Source organism: Taudactylus pleione, unplaced genomic scaffold (genome assembly GCF_031769625.1).
Source record: "Taudactylus pleione unplaced genomic scaffold, aTauple2 ptg000274l, whole genome shotgun sequence".
In the NCBI taxonomy this organism is placed as follows: Eukaryota; Metazoa; Chordata; class Amphibia; order Anura; family Myobatrachidae; genus Taudactylus; species Taudactylus pleione.
Window position 1 is genome coordinate 357,319 of NW_028284676.1, and position 18,737 is coordinate 376,055.

Below are 18,737 nucleotides of genomic sequence, written 5' to 3' on the forward strand. Positions count from 1 at the left end.
TGGCTCTGTCAGAGCCGGAAGCTCTCCACTGACATCACTAGTGATGTCAGTGGGGCCTCCCCCAAACGGCAGGCGTTCCCATAGGAACGTCTCCGTTTGGGCTGCCACCCCCCGGCCCGCCTTCCAAACGGGGCGAGCTGTCAATCAACATCGACAGCTCGCCCCCTTTGGAAAGAGACCCGCTACGACCAGCGCTGTCGGTCGTAGCGGGTCTCACGCATGCGCACGAGGGAGCCAGCTCCCTCGTGCGCATGCGCACTGGCAAAACATGGAGGCGGCCGTGCGGTCGTGGACCGTACGGCCGCCTCTGAATAAGCTCCAACATGTCTGGCCAGACAACACAACATGGCGGGCATTTAAGTTGAGATGTCATTGTCGCTGGTTAATTTGGCCAGCATATGGGTTGGTTGGTCGTGTCTTTTTGTGCAGCATGGCAGATGTGATATATCCATGAAAGACATCGATCACAGATGTATCGTGTGTACACACGAGTCGATGCACTGAACGATATATCGTGCAGTGTGTACCCAGCACAAGACTTAAGGACCACTGTCGTGCTGGTTTCCGGGTCTAGTACCTGTGTTAGAATGTTAGGAGCAGCAGATGCCACTACATGTTGGGGGTTGAAGTGTGGGCGATGTGGGGGGGGGGGAGGGCGAGCATCAGCTGCTCGGTGTGTCAGGGGCGTGATGGAGGGACAGCTGCCTGGAATAAAGGAAAAGGCCTCAACAATGGACTGATTGTGAGACACAGAGAGACATTGAAAGAGGAAAGAGATGCAGCCACAAAATGCAGAAGGCGAAAGGGGGTGGGGGGGGGGCTATGGAAAGAGCAAATTACCAGATTTTGGGCAGCGCTTTGGGGCTGGAGAACATGAAAACATTGGAACAATAGCACATTTAAAGAAGGAGCCTGAAGTAAGGTTCATTGAGAGACAGAAGTGAAAATATAAAGTTGTGAAACCTAAGCGATTGGCTGTAGGTATATTCAGGAGGAAAATGAAGCCACATTATTATGTTCCTTATCTTAATTATTATTATCATCAAAATCCTTTATTGATATGGTGCCACAAGGGGTCCACAGAGCCTTACAAAGTACATACACTGTGCAGTATAATAATATTCCTCCCCTACCCCCATAAACCACCCATCACCACCCGTGTCTTCTACAGTCACACTATTCCTGTCTCACTAGTTTTTCACTTACACAGTATCACCCTCCTCCCACCCCCATAACACCACACTAGCACCTCTCGCTCAGACACTGTGGTTTCCATGGAAACTGGCCTAGATCCTGAGGCCTACACATGAAGCTTCCATTCAACAGCGAACGACAGTCAACTACTGCATAATGACTTCTCTCATTCCACCACAATATATAATTTATCCGATATATATGGATCATCCATGATCTGAATCTACCTATTAAGTATGAGTGAATAGCTTTGGTACTCATGGGAGCATGCAGACACTACTCCCTGGACAGTGTCAAATATGTATCTACATGTACATATGTGTGTGTCTGTGTATACAGTATATGTCTTACTTGCTGACATTTTGGCAGGGGAATCCGGGAGGGGTCTGGCAGGTCCGTCCAGCAGGGAGGATGGGGGCGGGTCAAATAGGCGGAGCGGGGGCGTGCCGTCGCGATCGCGTCATAGTGGCCCCGCCCCCCACTTTATAACGCCAATATTACTGGCATTATAAGGCAGGGGGCGGGGCTACGATGACGCAATTTAGCGCGAATCGCGTCATCACACCCCCGCACCGCCCACTTTTGCGGCTGGCGCGGGGGATAGCGGGGTGCCGGCATCCATTCTGGGGAACTTGCCTAGTCTTGCGGGGTGTCGGGAGCAGCACCCGATTTTCGGAAGACTCCCGACAGTCCCGGGAGAGTAGGCAAGTATGGTATATGTACACATTTCTTTCTTATACATAGGGCAGGATGCACTATGATCTATTATGTGGTCAAACCCTAAAAACAATGCAGTTTTCGGGGGGGTTGACCGCATTTGTCATATGCACCAAGCTTCGAAAAGCAAAACCTTCAGCAGCCTAGAGCCGGTGGGCAGCGCTATCTTTAGATGGCATTGCCCAATAGAAGCCTATGGGCTTCTCTTAGCAAAGTTTACTGAGAGGGATCCAATCTGATCCCTCTCAGGGTCCCCCGTGGTGTGCGCATTCTTCTGTGCATGCGCATAAGGACGCCAGAGGGACTTCCGGGTCATAAACCCGGAAGCATACTTGCCGACATTCAGCTCCCTCCTTCCGGGAGGGAGCTGAATGCCTGTATGAGGTGGGGGCGTGGCCGGACAATGACACTGTCCTGGGGGCAGGGCCGCGCAATCGTGTCATCGTGGCCCCGCCCCCTCTTCTCAATGCCGACATTAAAGGCATTGTGAAGCAGGGGGCGTGCCCACGGTGACGTGATTCAGCGCGAATGGCTTCTCCGCCCACCCCGCCTCACTGCGGGGGTTTCTGTCATTTGCCAGCCTTTCCGGAGGACCAGGAGCAGCATCCGATATTCGGGAAGCTCCCGGCAAATCGGGAGAGTAGGCAGGCCTACCCGGAAGTCTATCTCAAAAGACGGCTCTTATCGGGAGAGCTGTCCTTTATGATTTTCTTCATGCATAGCTATTTACGATGAGTGGTGGGATGCATCGCATGCAAAATGCTAAGCTTCATGCATCCCGTCCATAGAGAGAGAGGGGCCTATTCATCATCACTTAATTTTTACAACAGCAATTTCACCTGCAATTGTAAAAATAAAAATTAAGTTATTGGGGGATTCATTAAGAAGGTAAAGCAGGTCACGCATGCGCACTAGATTCACTGATCTGAAAGGAGCAGTGAAAGCGTTCGGGGAGAAAGCTGATTTTTGGGTTGATTAATTCGGCAATGATGAATTGCTCCGGCACTCGCGTCGAGAAGAAACATTAATTATCGGGGTCCATTCGGACCCCGATAATTATCATGTTGAATAGACAGGGAGGAATGAATGCCATATACGGATCTACAGCTGAGTAAATAAGGAAGTGCCAATGGAAGGACTGCTTTACTCGATGTGGAAGTCATGTCAATGGACAGGCAGGAAGTTCCACTAGATAAATATAAAGTCCTTAACATTGTATAAACACACATGAGGAATGGTGAGTATTAGTGGTAGTAACAGTGAGTATCTTCCGTTAGATCAGACCATGAGATACATGGGGCATCTTCATAGACCGATATTCCTCTATAGATCAGCCCAGAATGTTCATTAAGCTCAAAGGGGGTGATACCTACTCTACCTATATAAATACAGTTAAATCTGATAATGGCCCCTTGGTCTGGAATTGAAGATTTGCGTATTTTCTCATAAGATACTTTCGGTATATATATATATATAATTACATGTACTCCATTTTTATTCAGAAGTGTAATGCTCTAGCTCATTGTTACAGGTCCAGCACAGTCTCATGCACTCATCCGAAAAATATTATTTCTAAAAGCAGCAATAGAGCAACTAAATAAATCATCAAATGTAGATCATATAAAACATTCCCATCAAGGGTCATAATTACCAAGGGGCCTATTCATCAATGTGAATGGTCTGTTAAACATGTGGAAACAGTAGTTCAGACCCATTCATCACGGATATCTCCTGTGTGCAGTAAAAACGTGACACGGAACGCCATCCCCATACAGTAATTATTGTACTCATCAAGCTCTGACAACTGAAAGTTCTCGGATGCTGACTGTGAGTACTGTACTAATGCCATATTCAGACGGTGTTAGCCTGCAGAGCCCCGCTGCTTCCTATGGGAAGAAGAGTCAGATTGCAAAGAGGAATACATTTGGATCCCTTTGCTTTCTCAAACCTAAGGTCGTGCATACTCAGTAACACTGCCAGGACAGACCCCGGCAGAATACATGTTTACCTCTACTATTCAGGGACGTGCAGTCAGGGTAGGTAGAGCCTCCCCTGTCATACTCCTGAGATGTGATATAAAAATGATTAGAATAATACAAATAAATATTTATAACTTATAAACATCTTCTTTGTTTATTGTAATAATTTTTATAGTTAACACTCACCAGCTTTGTGGAGCTCCCAGGGACTGCAGGTGACGAGAGATGAGGCAGCAACAGCTCAGCCTCGCTTCTGTATAGTCAGACACTGCTTGCAGAGCTGGGGGCAGGGGAACACCACGGGCAGTAAGCTGCACAGAAAGAGAGCTAATAGAGGCATGCCTCTGTGTATGGAGCTTGGGGTGCCTTGAGCACTGATGGACACCTTGGATGTGTCATGTGACCAGGGAGTGCACTGCAGGTAGGAGAATCAATGGACACTGAAACTTAGTGTAGTGAGGGGAGAGTTACAGTGAGTAGGGGGGTGAGACAGACTCCCAGCTCTCGGACCCATCTCCATGTGTGCCTCCCCAGCCATTGACCTCACCGCACATCACTGCTACTATTAGTGGCGAAAGTGGCAATGTTAGGGGTTCACAGGACGGTTGCTTTTCGGGCCAGATGTCCCGGCACTGGAGCAATAATGAATTGCTCCATTAGATTTGGGTCTTCAGTGAGCCAGATCCTCAATTTGATGGGGCCATATCAATTCTTGATGAATAGCCCCCATGGAGTATATTTACGTACATGAACTAAATGCAGGGCTAACTAACGTTTTGTACATCAGGGGTACAAAAAGAGTTGCCAATGCAATTCACAGAAGTATACTCCTACTACGGTAATAACCCGCAGTAATTATATCCCCTGACAATAGCCCTTGGTGGTTGCGTAATAATCCAATTGAAGAATTCATGAAAGTCTTCCTGATAGCATTGAAAAAATCAGCAGTGTCCATGTGCTAGTGGGAGACGAAGATGTACTAAGCCCTGGAGTGAGTCAAAGTGGATGGAGATAAAGTACCGACCAATCAGCTCCTGTCATGTTACAGGCTGTGTTTGAAAATGACAGGAGCTGATTGGTTGGTACTTTATCTCTCTCCACTTTATCTCTCTCCAAGGCTAAGTACATCTAACCCAAAGTCACTGAAACATCCCTGGCACTCCTGTTTATTGGTTCTCTCACCTGGCTGTGCAACCCGCCACTGCCACACTGACCACGCATTGACCACGTCAGCGGGACTACCACATGGGACTGTCTTGCCAACAACCGGTATTATAAATTGCAGAAGACTGATGACTTACCTTTTACCGGTACAACAGGCTATCACCGCTTAGCAAATATACCCTCTAGTGAGATAGATATTGCCACTGTCTAGAAGCAGGTTTGTTGTGGGCGTTATTCTGCAAATGTCTGTCTACTTTGGTGGTGGACACGGCAAATCATTTCTTCAAAAATGACGACAGCCGAACACCATCCAAGCGTGACACCAAATCCATCTGTTACAGCAAATCCTAAAGACATTGGGGAATTGTATAAAGGTGTAGGAAGCAGAACATCGAGGTAAATTGAAAATGAAATGGCAGTAAGCTAAACCTATATTCTATTTGAAAAAATAAACATGTATTTTTGGTTATATTGGTGGCATATTTTATTAGAATATTATAGAAATTAATTTGTCATGGTTTTAAAGAAATTCACTTCAAAGTTCTACTTCCTCTACGTGCGTAAAATTACCCAGCGATTTATCAGCAACACATGAGTAAATTATCCGGTCAGATCACCAGCCTACGAGTTGACGCTGCACATGTTATGTTACATACTAGTACTACCAGCTGTTACATCCTTCATCTTGGGGTTTTCATTCTTATGCTATGAGCTTGTTTAATGCACCTGTTTCAATTTGTTATATGCTTAATCTATATATGTTTTACGATTTGAGGACCATGAATATTAAATAAAATCGGGTGTATCTATTGAAATCTTCAAATCGTTAAGTATCATATCAGGGTCACGTAGTTGCCAGTGTCACTCCGCAGCTGAGCTGGTGCCTCCTCGCAGAATTCTCTGGCTACTGTTTTGGCGGCCAGTGGAGCACTAACATTCCTATGACGTCGTGTGTACTGAATGTGACAATAATGTACTTTTTTTTTTAAACTGAAATACTCACTGACAATAAACAGGAAATTCTTAGAGAGTGGATGATGAGGAAAAAAATATTTTACTGCGCAGTTTGTCATTGCTAAAAGTAGGGACATTTCCAGGGACAACCTGGGATTAATTCCTGGTAGGGATGGCCATCGGTGGGTAAATTATCGATGGTCACCATCGATGGTATCATTGGTGGTTTACCGCTATGATATAAAACCATTGTCAGGGTCAACTCTGCTCTATTACTAACAGGGCAGCGGGCCAATCGAAGGAGGGGTGGGGTTCACGGGTCATGTGGGAGGAGCTAGACTCCATGTCCCGGCACCAGGGTGCAAAAAAAGAAAAAAACACCACGGGGCTCTGGGCCTGATTCAGACCTGCTCGCAAGCACTTGAGCGCTCAGGAGCAGGTCGATGGTGTGCTCTGCGCACACACAGCGGCCAGACTGCGCGTGTGCAAGCCCCGGAGCGAGAGAGAGATTCTCTTGCTCCGTGGCTCACTACAAAAGGGGTGGCGGCCCCCACTGATATCACCAGCAGTGGCGTAACTAGGGCAGGGCGAGCGGGGTGCGTGCCCTGGGCACTGTTGGACCGGCGGCGCGGGGGGGCGCCGCCGACCACGGTACCGGCCCGCCCGTCCTAGTTAGCCAGTGTAGCGCCGACCGCAATGAGTGCGGTCAGTGCTACATATTTACACAGGACTGGCGCTAGGCTTCCAGCGCTGGTCCTGTGCTGCACACCTGAGCTTGCCCAATAGCGCTAGGAGGCGGGCTCAGGCTGTGCATAACACACGCATCGCCGCCAGCGCTGGCAGCGATGCGTGTGTTAAACAGCGGCCAATGAGAGTCAGATAGACTCTCATTGACTGCTGCAGCACCCACTCCGGCTCCTGCAGTGGGTAATGGGACAGACGTCATGATGTCATGACGTCTGTCCCATAATGCTGAGCGTGCCAGCCCGGGAGGACTGGCGGGCGGCTGCGGGAGCAGCGTCGCGGACTGGAGCAGCAGCAGCGTGGATTCAGGTAAGTATATTTTTATATATATATTTTCTTTAACCTATCTGCACTACTGGGGGCACAACGGGGGAGGGGGGTGGCTACTACTGGGGGTGGGGGCACAACGGGGGAGGGGTGGCTACTACTGGGGGCACCATTATTGGGAGGACCTCTACTGGGGGGGGCTACTACTGGGGGCACTTAATCGGGAGGGGGAACCTCTACTGGGGACTACTACTTGGGGGGGAACTACCACTGGGGGCATTATAAAAGGGGCCTACTACTAGAGGCACTGCACTCGGGGGACCATTACTGGGGGCAATAATAGGAATGGCCACTACAGGGGCCACTGGATAGGGGGGATCACTACTGGGTGCCTGCATAAGGGGGACCACTACTGGGAAAACTGCATGGGGGGGTGCTACTGCTGGGGGGACTATATAGAGGGCACTGCATAGGGGGGTACTACTAATGGGGGCCCATATAAAGGGAACTGCATAAGGGAATACCGCTACTGGGCGCACTGCATTGTGGGGACTGCTACTGGGGGCACTGCATAAGGGGGAACACTACATGGGGCACTGCATTTGGGGGGGCCACTACTGGGGGTACTGTATAAGGGGCACTACTATGGGCCTGCATAAGAGGGACCACAACTGCATACTGGGGGTACTGTATAAGGGGTACTACTGGGGTTAAAGTGCATATGGATAGGAATGGTCAGTGTGAAAATAAAGGGGTGTGTCTGTTGACACGCCCCATTTTTAAGTGACCCTGCCCATTTTTTGATGCGCGCCGGTCACCCACAGCTATGCGAGCGGCCAGGAGGCCGCACTAAAAACCCAAAAAGAAACGCCCAGATTCAGAGCGAGCGCTCTTTCAGAGCGTCTGGCTCTGAATCAGGCCCTCTTGTGCCATCAAACCACTTGATGGTTGTTACTCATTAAAGGCCACTGTCCAATACCTAGTTTCTGGTAATTAGGGACAGTTTATAACTATAGTATAAGATCATGTTTTCCATACCTACCAGCGGTGTCAATGTTGTTTGGACAGTCCCAATTTAGAGGACTCTCCTCCATTCGAACAGGTGGGACTTTTGGGACAGTTTGGAATTATATTGCTGAGCACCTCTAGCACTTGTACGAACAGAAGTGCATATGGGGAGGTGAGTTGTCGACACAACACCAGTTCACAAAAAGTCATCTGATTCCAGTTCACCCTGCTACAATATTTGAGGCATGGTTTATCATATACTGTAGTTCCCAGACATAACTAGCGGTCACAGAGAACAACACCATACACAAAATTGTTCCCTCTTTAAAGTACGCCATATAACGGTGAGATTTTATTCCACAGTACAAATATTTTTGGTGAACTCATACAGTGACCTTGAAATGTTCTTATCCTTGTTTCAGAATGTATTTTCTACATAGTGGAATTGATTAAGAAATGCAACATTTTCTGATTAAATTGTTACTCATGAAAAATGAAAAATCTCAGCGTGTGAGGGCCAGCTTTCGTGTCCCTAAGACCTTTGTCATAGATAAAGACACTTTACTGGACCGGAGTCTGTGGACTGTTTTCATCACTCAAAAGGGCAACGAGCCTCACGATAGCAAAGCTTAAGCTAATTGAATAAGGAACAAGAGGAATACCACCGAGCAGGCGGAAACTGAAGGAGAAAAAAGTCAAAGACATCGCTCCATGGGCCTGATTTAGAGCCGGGAGCAATTAGCGCTCGCTCGTCCAGAAAATAGGGGTGGCTATTCAAATGAACCGTTCGCTCTTTGCGGTCTGTTCACGCCTCTAGGTCTGAACGAGCGAACCAAACATGCGGTCGTTTTTTGGAAAACTACGCCCTCTGGCCGCTTGCATCCTACGTCATGTCCGCTATTTATTAGATTAATCGAGTACATCGACCAGCGTATGAACTGCTCGCTATTCTTGTGGTTGGTTTTTCCTACCGCAATCTTGCGAGCAGTTCTGACTATAAAATAACCCAGTGACGTGGTCAATGACGCTGCTGTATTAATTATGCACACCCATAAAACGCCCGTTTTGACCTTTAAGCACGCCTGCGTTCGGATCTCCACTCCCCGTTTTCAAGCACCTTCCCCTGTTACCACCCACATACGCCTCCTCCTGTCACTCAAAATAGCAGGCCTTCGCTATTTAACGAACAAACGATTTTCGGCCGCACTGACTGGTTCGCACATGCGTATTATTACGATCCGTACGCATGCGCAGTTGTGCAGACATCGCTCGGAACGAACGAGCGGCCGCTTACGAGCGGCTCTGAATCAGGCCCCATGTTCCAGTGCCGTGACGGAAAACCGTCAAGGTTGAAGTCCTTTGCTGAATGCAGTACATTCATCTGAATATATAATATGATGGCTCACAGCTACTAAACAGTTATAAAAATCTTTCATTATATAAAAATGTCCCCTTGTTTCAAACAGCTGGCAGTTTATAGATACTATCTATATGTGTATATATTAGATACCTATGTTACCCTAATTGTTATTTATATTTATATATGAGATTAAGGGGTGTAATTATCAAAATAAATTTGCAGGATATCTCCCCCCCCAAAAAAAAAAAAATTATATATATTGCGGGGGGATTCCCACAAGTTTCAAGTATCCACAAAAAGTATCTATGGGGTGATATATTTTTGATCACAAAAGCAGCCCTGTAGGCTTCTACTCTTCCACAGAGAGAGATCTTCTGGAAAAGCAGAGTGATGGTGGTAACTATCCCTATGCTTCTAATCCTTCGCTGGGACAGGACTTGCTCGCAGGCTCTGTCCCAGCACCCAAAGGACGGTAATTGCAATTATCAGTATTATTATCACATCTCATCTGCAATTAAAGTGCGGGATGTAATAAATATGTCCCATAGTATTTAGATAGCAGCTATACATCACTGTGTAATATGTTTATGTAATGGAGGTCATTTAGTAAGAGGGTGCTAAGCGGCAAATGTGAAAAACATTAAATCAAACAACCAATCAGGTATTTACTTTCAATGTCAAATTTGCATTAGAATGATCATAGCTAATTGCTGATTGGCCACTAGAAATTGATGCAGATTTGCACTTTGGTAAAAAACCTCTGAGGCGTAGCTCTGTACTAATAGACAAATACAAAGAAGTTTCCTAATCCACTCGTAAAGGGGTTAGTTCAGTTGCTATCTGGTAAGACAGAGTATGCATTGCCTACTCACGGAGTAAGAAGCCATTTTGCAGGCTGAAGCAATCTGTGAAGTGAATGCAACCTATCCACCCATTAGGAACTAATGAAATTATCAAGGCAGTGGTGCCAAAACTGGGTGCTGTGAGGCCCTTGCAGGAGTGCCATCGCCGCGGGTTGGTGGTCCAGTACAAAACAAAACTATTTATGGTCAAACCCAGAGCTAGTGGCTGCCAATCATAATATATGTGTTCAAACGGAAGCGGAACCCTGTCCACATAATTGAACCTAAGGATAACATATTCTGCTGAATTTGTCAATAAGAAACATTAGGCCTAGGGGTGCTGTGAAATAAATGTAGGTATTCTAGGCCGCCATGAATTAAGAAAGTTTGGTAACCACTGGTCTAAAGGCATACTTTCCTACCCTCCCGATTTGGCCAGGAGCCTCACGAAAATCAGGTGCCGCTCCCAGCCCCCCCCCCCACGGAAAAGCAGGCAAGCCTCACGGCAGCCGCCGACCCCTCCTGCCCCCACCCCCCCGCAATTGTATGAGAATCCCCCACAGCGGAGGGCCGGTGACGTGATTCACGCCGAATCGCGTAATGTTTGATTGACAGAATGTACCATTTGTGGGTGGTAACAGGGGAAGGTGCTTGAAAACGGGGGAGTGGAGATCTGAACGCAGGCGTGCCTAACAGTCAAAAGGGCGTTTAATGGGAGTGCATAATTAGTAAAGGAGCAGCATCGACCACGTCACTTGGTTGTCTTTTAGCCTGAACTGCTCGCAGTGATAGCGGTAAGAAAAACCTACCACAAGCACTGCGAGCAGTTCAGATGCCTTTCGATGCACCCGATTAATCTAATAAATACCGGAGATGACGTGTGATGCGAACGGCAAAGGGGCGTCTTTACAAAATAGCGAGCGCATTTTTCGTTCGCTCGCTCGCTCAGACATAGAGGCGTCAACAAACCGCAAAGAGCGAGCGCTCAATTTAAATATGGAATGACCGTCCGCAAATAGCGTCCGGCTCTGAATCAGGCCCTGAGTGAAAAGTGATAAGAAAGTGATAAGGTGCCAGCTAATCAGCTCCCAACTGCCATCTCACAGGCTGTGTTTGAAAAATGACAGTTGGGAGCTGATTGGCTGGCACCTTATCACTTTCTTATCACTTTTCACTCTGTCTCCTAACACTGCTTATTAAATAGACCCCTATGCTTGATATTTAAAAGGGCAATGCTTTTACTAGCAAGACACAACTAGTAAAAACCTTGCCCTTTTAAATATCGGGCACAGACAGGATCATAAGCTCCGGGTTTTTACAACCCGACGCTTAGTAAATAACCTCCTAAGGCTCCTACAGAACTTCATCAATAATTCCAACAGGATCACAGGAAGTGTGCCCTGTACCTATATTATACTTTCCTTCTCCTTCTCACTTTTAGGGACTTCTTTCAGACTACTGCTAGTGTAGGCCAGCCCCCTGATAGGGATAAGATAACATGATGTACTGCATAACACGTCATTTATGCTCTGTACCCCATCGCTGCTGTACTCCATCGCTGCTCGATGATGCAAATTGCAGCATTGCACGTCATGGCATGGGGTCTTGTGTTATACCTCCTTCACTTCCCACTTGAATCTTACATCCACCCCCCACACACACACACTGAATCTCCTGGTCGAGTACAGAAAGTTGACATATATGACCGAGTAATGTAACTGGTTAGGGAATAGACATCTCTGGGTTGCGTTCTTATGAATATTGGTTCAACCCACTAAGTGCCTTCACATCCACTTACTTCACAGTATCAGTCAAACATAATAGGTAATGTTCATAAAATATAATCCATACAGCGTGCCTAAGAGCTGCACTTTATATGCATCTGGCTGAAGTGTGGTTTCGCTGCAGCTGTTTTGCATCATTTTCTATAGAGGTATTGTAATAAAGCCATTAGAAATGGCATTGAATGGAAGGTATGGCTTCCTAGCGGCATGTTCAATGGGTCAATAACACATTTATGGAATTCAGTAGCTTCATTAATTCGTTTAAAGGACCACCAAACCTACAATAAAAGTCATGTTCCAATGCGATGTCCAGCTTCAAAGATTGGGAATTATTCACATATATACAGTATGTAAATGTTTACACAGCCTGACAGAACTCGAGATGTTTAGCATTCTACTTACAGTACTGTAGATTTGCTGTGTAGTTTTCTGTATGCTATTATTCCCTGTTACCAGGGCCGTAACTAGGGTAGTGCAACCTGTGCAGGGCCGGATTAAGGTCTGTGGGGGCCCCTGGGCAACACACTGGTGGGGGACCCTATATGTATATATATATATATATATATATATATATAATATATTCTTATATATAATATACAGTCAGGTCCATAAATATTGGGACATTGACAGAATTTTCAGATTTTGTCCTCTATTCACCACCACAACGGTTTTGAAATGAAACAAACAAGATGTGCTTTAACTGCAGACTTTCAGATTTAATTTGAGGGTAATTACATCCAAATTGGGTGAACGGTGTAGGAATTACAACAGTTTCAATATGTGCCTCCCACTTTTTAAGGGGCCAAAAGTAATGGCACTATCAACTCAAAAGCTATTTTATGGACAGGTGTGAGCTATTCCCTCGTTATTTCATTATCAATTAAGCAGGTAAAAGGTCTGGAGTTGATTCTAGGTGTGACATTTGCATTTGGAATCAGTTGCTGTCAACTCTCAATATGAGATCCAAAGAGCTGTCACTATCAGTGAAGCAAGCCATCATTAGGCTGAAAAATCAAAACAAACCCATCAGAGAGATAGCAAAAACATTAGGTGTGGCCAAATCACTGTTTGGAACATTCTTAAAAAGAAAGAACACACCGGAGAGCTCAGCAACACCAAAAGACCCGGAAAGACCACGGAAAACAACTGTGGTGGATGACAAAAGAATTATTTCCCTGGCGAAGAAAAACCCCTTCACAACAGTTGGCCAAATCAGGAACACTCTCCAGGAGGTAGATGTATATGTGTCAAAGTCAACAATCAAGAGAAGACTTCAAAAGAGTAAATATAGAGGGTTCACCACAAGATGTAAACCATTGGTGAGCCACAAAAACAGGAAGACCAGATTAGAGTTTGCCAAAAAAGCCATTACAGTTCTGGAACAACATCCTATGGACAGATGAGACAAAGATCAACTTGTACCAGAGTGATGGGAAGAGAAGAGAAGGAAAGGAACTGCTCATGATCCAAAACATACCACCTCATCAGAGAAGCATGGTGGTGGTAATGTCATGGCGTGGGCATGTATGGCTTCCAATGGAACTGGTTCCCTTGTATTTATTGATGATGTGACTGCTGACAAAAGCAGCAGAATGAATTCTGAAGTGTTTCGGGCAATATTATATGCTCATATTCAGTCACATGCTTCAGAACTCATTGGACGGCGCTTCACAGTGCAGATGGACAATGACCCGAAGCATACTGCAAAAGCAACCAAAGAGTTTTTTAAGGCTAAAAAGTGGAATGTTATGCAATGGCCAAGTCAATCCCCTGACCTGAATCCGATTGAGCATGCATTTCACTTGATGAAAACAAAACTGAAGGGAAAATGCCCCAAGAACAAGCAGGAACTGAAGACATTTGCAGTAGAGGCCTGGCAGAGCATCACCAGGGATGAAACCCAGTGTCTGGTGATGTCTATGCGTTCCAGACTTCAGGCTGTAATTGCCTGCAAAGGATTTGCAACAAAGTAGTTAAATCACATCTTGCTTGTTTCATTTCAAAGCCATTGTGGTGGTGAATAGAGGCCAAAATCTGAAAATTCTGTCAATGTCCCAATATTTATGATGGACCTGACTGTATGTGTATGTATGTATGTATGTATGTATGTATGTATGTATGTATATATATATATATATATATATATATATATATACACACTGTATTTTTTTTTTTTAGTTATTTTTTTTTCTTATTTTATAAATAAATATATATATATATATATATATATATATATATATATATACACACACACACATCTGGCTGCCTGTGTGTGTGTGTATATATAATATATATATATATATATATATATATATATATACAGATTGAGAGAGAGACACACATACACACATATATAGACACACACGCACATATATACTGTACATTACTACTTACACTGTTCAGATACCTGATCTCTCTATGGGATCGTCCTGATAAATATTAAACAGCATATGAGATTCCACCACCCTATCCTGGCCATTGCAGGAGCGTTATAAGCCGTTTATCGGCTAACGCTAGCATTCCCGCTAGGCTAAAACAACATGCCGGGTGCCATCTACACCCCATGGGCCTGCGCACGGCATCTATTCACAGAGAGGGGAGAGCTTGGGGACAGCCCAGCATGTTCATAAGTGTTGGGCACATCCCCAAGAGTGATGAAAAGGAGGCATGTCTTCAAAACACACCCCCTTTTCTCATGGCCACGACCCCTTTTCGGCGCAAGAGTGCCCTCTCTACAGTCAGGCGCCCTGCCCCGCTCCAGACCTAGAGTGTACACTATAATGCTCCTGCATCGGGACAGTGTACACACCAATATAATCCAACATCCGTTCTCTCAATATCGCAAGCCTGGCGATTGTATAGGTGTGTACTCAGCTGATGGGATGGTACGATGAAACAATACATTGCGCTGTCCGTACTCTGCACGATATGGTGTACAACGGAGCAATGTATCGTTCTATGCTGCATTTATCGGTATGGAGTTGTTCATCGCAAAGTTTCATCTGCTGTGCAACATGCGACGAATGACCCGCGGGCACGTGCAATCAGGCGGACACACTATGCGATCGGCTCAATATATATTATTCCGATCTGTGTTGGAATGATATATCGTGCGGTGGATCGCAGAGTGCGTACCCAGCTTAAATATTATATGTAAAGCAATGCATATTTTGCGTGCTCTCTATATAAATAAATAATAAATTACATTTGCTATAATCAGAGACAGAGAGACATGAGTGGGGCAACTGGGTACTACCCCTGGGACCAATGACCCAACTTAATAATAGAAACTCACAAGTTAATTGCCCCTGCCTGCCACGTGACACCCACCACCCTCCTCGCAGTGTGGCAGTGCGGCCTGCACCAGACACAGAGGGCCTGATTCAGACCCGCTAGCAACCGTGTCGATGGCCGGGCAGTGCGCACTGCGTGTGCGCAAGACCAGGAGGCTGCCCTGATTCAGAGCGAGCGCTCGCTTTTTGCGAGCGGCTCTGAATCAGGGCCAGAACGCTGTACGTGCCTGCTAACCGGTGCTCTAGTACGGCCACACCACAATAACTACAGACCGTCTATGCAGAGAACCTCAACCTGCACTTATACACGCTGAGCAGGGGTACAGATGTTACACATATGCGGGTCAGCATGGGGCACCACAACTTGCTCACCCACAAATCTCAATCCGACCTTAGCTACAATGTACAGATATGTCCTCTTGCATTTTTGCCCCTTGTGTGGCAAATCTATCCACGTATGGCGCGAGTCGCACACCCGCAAATGGGTACGCATGCAGCGTTCGCACCCGCTTCTCCATAGCATTGTATGTTGCAAACGCAGCATGCGGCATGGCGTACTGTGGCGAACGCAGCCATGGCTAAATGCATGACGTGATGCCTGCGCACGTTTGCAGCGGCAGAGATGCAAGAGGACACATCTGTATGTACTATAAAGAAATACAATTGAGAGGGGTCCAATGTCCCGACTGGCATACACTAGTAATAATACACTGCCCATAACTGCTATAATACATCAGGTTAAAAGTAGAAAAAAAAAAAAATCATATACCTGCTAAACTTACTAAACAGAAAATAAATACATAAAGCAGAAATATTTTACAAACAAATGCCAGCTAGGACATGACGAGGGAGGAAATGTACTTACAACAAGCGTTGACTTAATTTCACAGTGTTTTCCCAGCCGCTCAATATGAAGTGTCGGGAGCTTCTGTTCCTATGGAGGGCTGGGGTCTTCCCTTAGACTGCTGTGTGTGCAGTAGCCAGGAGCGTTGTAGAGTATTTATCTGTGGTAGATGGTAGCAGGACTCACTGTATGTGGTAATCCTATAACGTTTCTGATTCGGCTGCTCCCACATGGAGGGGATTCCTGCTGAGGTCCATTACTCAGAATTCCCAATAGTTCTTATTTCTAGACCTATTATTTCTCTCTTCTGCGCCTCCCCTCTCTCATGTTACCAGTCTTGACACCCCAAAAATGTTTGTGGCCCTTATATGTCCCAACTCATCAACGTCCTCCACTTTTTTTCTTGTAGTCTAACTTTTCTTACTTTGATGCTTCTTCTGTCATTTGCAGAGATCCTGTTTCAGCTCCTCTATGTCACACCACAGTACTTGCAGCTTCTCTCCTTTTAAACTAAGTTTTCTGTCCACAGCCTGTTTCCTATCCTGCATCCCCCAAAACAACTCACTTTCCTTTCTATAGTCACCACTGGTCGGTTTCTCTGTGTCTTTTCTATCAGGCCTCTCCTTGCTCTCCCACTTCCCAAATGTATTCCCCCCTCCTCAGTCTCTGTGTCTCTGTTCTCCCCCTCCTTCCTACCACCTGCTGCTATAACTCACTCTGACAGAGGCTCCCAGTGATGTAGTGACACAGGCAGCGACCACAGACAGACAGACAGACACTGATATCGAAAGACAAACATACATCGATATCGAGAGACAGGTAGCTTGGTCAGTCCCTGAGAGTTGTTTTTTTTGACAGAGGTATTTTATTAGAGATGAGCGTTTCGGTTTTACTCATTTACGTTTGGATCTGGAAAACGTCATCTTGTTGGCTTATTATCTCACATGTTTTGGATAGCCAATGAGATAAAGCCAAACTTGCGCTAATTTGCTGAAAAGAACAGGGTAGAGCCGAACAACTCATATATTTTTTATACAGGGGATAACGAAACAGACATTGCACCTGGATGGATAATACTGAAAAGCAGGGCCGTAGCTAGGGTAGTGCGGATGGTGCCATCGCACAGGGCACCACAGGTCAGGGGGCCTGTAAAATATTTGTTTATAATCATTCTTGCTTGTAGTTCCTCTAATTTCATTCCCAGCATCTCCTGGCCTCCCCTATCTCTTCCCTGACGGGCAGCAAGTGGCCCAGGGCCACATCCGGCCCTCCGAGACCTCAGCTGTAGCACTTTAATGGTCAGATTTGTTCAGTATAGCTTGTAACTTGCCCAAAAAATTCTTATTTTGACTTATTACAGAGATCAAGGGTAATGTGCGGCCCTTTTGAAGGTTATGGGGATTAATCAAATCAAATGGCTGACATTGCTATGTTTTATAACGCATTCGACCTTTGTTAGTAAATAGCTGACAGACACAAACACACACACACACACACACACACACACAAACACACACACAAGTCGATACCCCTGGTTGTGTCACAGAATGGGCGTCCAGCCAGTCATATTTTATAATTAGTATATGAGCGTATTTCTGGAGCAGACTCTCCTGCTGGAGGAGACTGGCACAGGGGGGGATTAATGTGGAAGTATCATTTTGCAATTTGCTTCAGTGTGCCATCATACCTGGACCCCGACTGAGCGGTGAAACCTCACACCCATCAGACTGGCCCAGGCCCCGAGCTGACCGTCAGGAATTTCACACTAGGTGGGAACAGTAGCTCGGATCCTATTGGCTACCTGACTCTTTCATTCTCTTAAGGCTGCTGGTTGCCAGCCGACTACACACTGCGGCCAAGCTGTTCCTGTGCACCAGTGATAACGTAACATGGTGACATTAGAACTAAAGAGCCTCAATATGGGTGGGGGTATTATCAAACCTTCTGAAGAGGGCAAGTGAAGATGTTACCCATAGCAACCAACCAGCTGCTGTCATTTTGCAGAACGTACTAGATAAATGAGATAACGGTTAAACTATTAGTAACAGCTTTGGCATAGAGCCAGGTATAATGAGTCCTAGGAGTAAATTTACTAAAGGGAGAGTTTTTAGAAGTGAGTTTTAGAAGAGATGTTGCCCATAGCAACCAGTCAGATTCTACTTAACATTTAACTAGCTCCTTCTAGAAGATAATAGCTAGAATCTGATTGGTTGCTATGGGCAACATCTCTTCTAAAAACTCACTTCTAAAAACTCTCACTTTAGTAAATGTACCCCTATAGTTTCAAGGAAGCTGGTTAGATACAGGGGTCTATTTACTAAGCAGTGTTAGGAGACAGAGTGGAAAGTGATAAGGTGCCAGCCAATCAGCTCCCAACTGTCATTTTTCAATGTGAGCCTGTGAGATGGTAGTTGGGAGCTGATTGGCTGGCAGCTTATCACTTTCCACTCTGTCTCCTAACACTGCTTAGTAAATAGACCCCACAGGGTGCTATGGCCTGATACAGAGGGGCTTATTGTGCCGCTATAGATCTTGCTGCTTTGCCTCTTGTCAAGGCATCTCGGCCGCCAGAGAGAGGGAGAGAAAA

General features: G+C 45.9%; 1 protein-coding gene across 1 annotated transcript in view; it reads right to left on the reverse strand.

Annotated features, from left to right (window-relative positions):
- Positions 1-16,816, reverse strand: part of DDR1 (discoidin domain receptor tyrosine kinase 1) — a 77,630-nt gene extending 60,814 nt beyond the window's left edge. Inside the window, exon 1 of the mRNA XM_088481479.1 lies at positions 16,172-16,816. The gene's annotated coding sequence lies outside the window, so the exon portion shown is untranslated. The remainder of the gene's footprint in view (positions 1-16,171) is intronic.
- Between the last annotated feature and the right edge of the window lie 1,921 nt (positions 16,817-18,737).